Below are 4,279 nucleotides of genomic sequence, written 5' to 3' on the forward strand. Positions count from 1 at the left end.
ATCGTATCCTCAGCCACCGTTAGGAGACCAACTGTTGCCATGACGCCAGCTGTCAAGGACTCAGCAGTTTTATCCTGCATTAGAGCAAGGGCTGAAGAAAGGAACAGGGCTCTGTTCAGAGCCGCAAGAGGAGGAGGAAGAGTTGAGAAGAGGAGACTTGAGGGTGAATCAACGAGACCTCCCAGTGGAAAGGTAGGAGACTATGGTATATTGCATGTTCAGAATTTTGGTGTTTCTTAAAATGGCCTCAAGTTAACTTGAAAAATTGAAGTCGGAATCAGCTCAAACTTTCTACACAGCGTAAGGACATCAATATGTATTATATCAGAAAATGTATTAAAAATTTGGGGTTATTTTGGGGCCATTTTTTGAAAAAACCATGGTACATGTGTTATAATTGGGCTCACCGCGTAGGTGAGTATTAAGTACTTTGGTTCTCTGTCTGTGATCATGAATTTTTAATTAGATTTTTGAAAAATATTTTTAATTAAGAAACTAAGTGCTAGGCAAAGAAACCATGCCTCTATTAATAATTGGCAATTTTACATGCTTGCATTTCTTAATGCATTTTTTTTGTTTTGCTGTCTTATGCATGATCTCTTAGGCAAATATAATCTATCAAGACAACAGTATCTGTGCCATCACAATAGGTGTTAGTTTTTTAAAGCTCTTTTGACTTTAGTCAGTGCAAAACATGCATTATTAAAGCATTGAATCATGGTCATTGTCTTTATCATGCTGCATAATAGAGATGAAGCCCATGTTTCATTGCTTTTACATAAATGCAAGAGTAACTGCACTGCAGTGAATCCAAGCACCGTAGGTGTCTCGTTGCTGATATTGTTTATTTATTTTAGAGAGTATTAAACTCACTGATTGCTCCTGGCAGACTGAGTATAAGGACACCACCAATTGATGGGAGAATGGGTAATTAAATTTATTATTATTATTATTATTATTATTATTATTATTATTATTAAAAATAACGAACATGTACAATTGTTATTATTAAATGTATTATTATTATTATTATTATTATTATTATTAAAAATAACGAACATGTACAATTATTATTATTAAATTTATTATTATTATTATTATTATTATTATTATTATTTCAAGGTGTTATTTGTAGTTCAAGAGTATTATCAAGCAGGCCTGGGGTCAATTACAATTAAATGTAATTTATTACTATTACTATTACTTGAAAATTTTAACTATTATATTACTATTACTATTACAGCCTTTTTTCAAAGTAATCTATTACTATTACTATTACAACAAAGTATATTACTATTACAATTACTATTACAATACGCCATAAACTTTTATAGGTTATTAATAAAAATAATCTAATTTTGAAGTTAATCTAAGTCATTTTATAGTTTCTAATTAAGAATTCTTTGCTATATTTACAATAATAAGCCTCAGTAGTGAGCAATAGTTCCTGGCTAACTTGCTATTTTCCTAGTGTTACTCATTAGTATAACACTGCAAGTAATAGCTATGTAATATTGAGATTACATATTACTTTGACCATTATTACTATTACTATTACTATTACTTCCTGTTGCCAAAGATTCTATTACTATTACTATTACTATTACTTGGTGCCCTGTAATCGTTACTATTACAATTACTATTACATATTACTATTACCCCAGGCCTGTTATCAAGTGCTTATCCAAGACATCAAGGGTTAGTTCAGTACATGTACATGCAAATAATATTTCACTGTATGCAGCACAATTTTTGTTATTTTTGTGCTCACTAAGTTTAAGCCACCTCTAGTCCCATTCTATTGTACATGTATGTATAAAGACTGTGACCACAATAGGGTACATGTATCTAGTGTTCGTGTATAATGTATCTCTGTCTGTTTGTAGTGTTCCAATGTCAGTTGCTCCTACTTCTAATCAATCCATGATCAATGAAAGGTAAATAAACATGTATTGTTTATTTATTTGTTTGTTTATTTATTTTTTAATTATATTTCAGAAGGCTATCAGCTCCTTTATCATGGAGTGATTTTCAATCACAACTAGCAAACAATGGAAGCTATTCACATCAACGGTAATGTGCATACAATGTACAGCATGTATGTACATGTACATATGTACATGTACTTTTACAATAGTGGGAATTAGTAGGTCAATTTTAGCTACAGTGAAACCTTTAATTTGATATAGGAATGTCTTACTACCTCAGATATTATATTCTCTTCCTGCTAGCTAGACACTTACACTTAATTTCTAAAAAAACTTTTGATGTACGAGTTAACTTTCCTCTTATTTCTTCTCTCTCTCTCCCTCCCTCACCCCCTCTCTCTCTCTCCCTCTCTCTTCAGTCCATCACAGGTAGAGATGTCTTCTGCTAGATATTCAATAAAACCCAGTCCAATGATCAACTCCATCAGATTATAAATGACAATTAATATTGACAATAATAAATATAATTATTGAACTGTTCTGTTTATGAGCTGAGCTCTAAATACTAATATCACTTAAATACTAATATTACTTATTTCACTGACTATTAATTATTAATATCACTTAATGACACTTATTTAATTGATTGGACACGCCCATAAAGTTAATAAAATGGCTAGTTATTAATAACGAGAGCACTAAAGTGCATACCCTCGCCACAGTCTGTGTGTAACAATTTTAATAAATTAAGAGAAAAATAATTAGTGAAAGTTTTGACACAGAAAAGAAGCTTCAGCATGTAAAAACTTAGTGAATGTTTTGAGACAGTGAATTTTTTGTTTTTTAGACAGAGAAGAAGCTCCAGCATGCTTGCTGCACTGCTGCAGCAATGTAAAGGTGTGGCTGCAATGAAGGTGTGGCTCAATCAAGCCATGCTCCACCCGCACACACAGTAATGGTGGCACATGGCTATAAGTGGTGAAGAAAGCTTTAGTTTTTCTCGACTTTTAAACCGTTTAGCATACATTTGTTAGGCTCTATTTGTTGCATACAAACGTCTATTGAGCCCCTGATGTTTAAAGACTCTGGCCGCTACTTCGGGAGAAGAGAGCCTCGTGTAAACTCACAAAAGTATGAATTTTTGGGCTACCATATCTTTAAAACGAAGATGATTACAGCAATTCCTCTCATATTAATGAAAGATGAGGCTTTGCTTTATTGTTTTATCTGCCCAGTTGCTCTTTTGCTCACACTATGAAAAAGTTGTCGGGGAACCGACCTACGTTTGGCGACTTTGCCAGCTTCTTACTCCACGGAAAAGAAAAGTATAGCATTCCCAAGACGGAGAATAACTTTTTCTAGAGCCAGTGTTGATTATAAGACTCTCCAGAACTAGACAAGAAAGCAGTGTCAGCTCAAAACTGAAAAGTGGAGGCCAAGCGAACACACACACACACACACAGAGGACGACTGCTTTACCCTCGCTTCCACGCCTACGCGTGGGCTCGGGTAATAATAAAAATCTTGTACCATTGTGCTACACTGTGGGGTTCTTGGTCCCAGAATAGACGAGGTTTAAGGAAGGAACCAGGAGGAAAGATATCAAAGTTAATATAACGCCTTTTAAATTGAGCCTGAGGGTTTCTGGAGAGCCTTTATTTGAAGTGGGGTAACATTATTAATACTAATGAGGTAACTGTTCCAGGGCAAATTGGCAGGAAATATTGTTGCCGATGAGTCTGTGTGGAAGAAATAACAAGAAATGGTATCAGTTTATACAGTACTGGGTATATGTCATGGAAAATAGCTAGGAGAAAATTCTCTATTTTATTACATTTTCTGATGCATATACATGTACTTATGTTGCGTAGAAAGTTTGAGCTGATTCCAATCAAAATTTGATTTTTTACGATTAATTTTTAGTTTATCTAAAATCATACAAAAGCCCCTGTACTATTAGTAACACAGTAGCATCAAATACTCACTGCACCATCTCTTCCAGAAGTGATTGAGTAAGACATGTCAATGCTTCATTCTATCACGCAACTCCTCATTAGTGATCTTGAATTCTTCTTCGAAACTATCATCAGATTCCACTGAAAGTAAATTCATTACTCAACGTCCAATGATCAAGTGATAAGGTGTTAATGGTTGCTCATAGTCATCGGGCTCTATGAAGGATAATGGTCAAGAGTTCAAAATTGTCCAAATTCTGCTAATATGGTAGTCAACTCATCATACGTCAATCGTACCTTTCCAATGGTCTTCCTTATACATCTCTTGGCACTCTGAATTATCCGTTCAAAATCTCCAATCTCCAAAATTAACAAAAATTAAAAATTAATCTCCAA

General features: G+C 34.0%; 1 long non-coding RNA gene across 1 annotated transcript; it reads left to right on the forward strand.

Moving 5' to 3' along the window:
* Positions 1-1,685: 1,685 nt before the first annotated feature.
* On the forward strand, positions 1,686-2,514 carry LOC109589668 (uncharacterized). Its single transcript, XR_002188851.1, has 3 exons — positions 1,686-1,937; positions 1,999-2,073; positions 2,348-2,514. It is a non-coding gene; the product is annotated as an uncharacterized LOC109589668 (long non-coding RNA).
* Positions 2,515-4,279: the final 1,765 nt, after the last annotated feature.

Source organism: Amphimedon queenslandica, unplaced genomic scaffold (assembly GCF_000090795.2).
Source record: "Amphimedon queenslandica unplaced genomic scaffold, v1.1 AMPQUscaffold_11041, whole genome shotgun sequence".
Classification (NCBI taxonomy): domain Eukaryota; kingdom Metazoa; phylum Porifera; class Demospongiae; order Haplosclerida; family Niphatidae; genus Amphimedon; species Amphimedon queenslandica.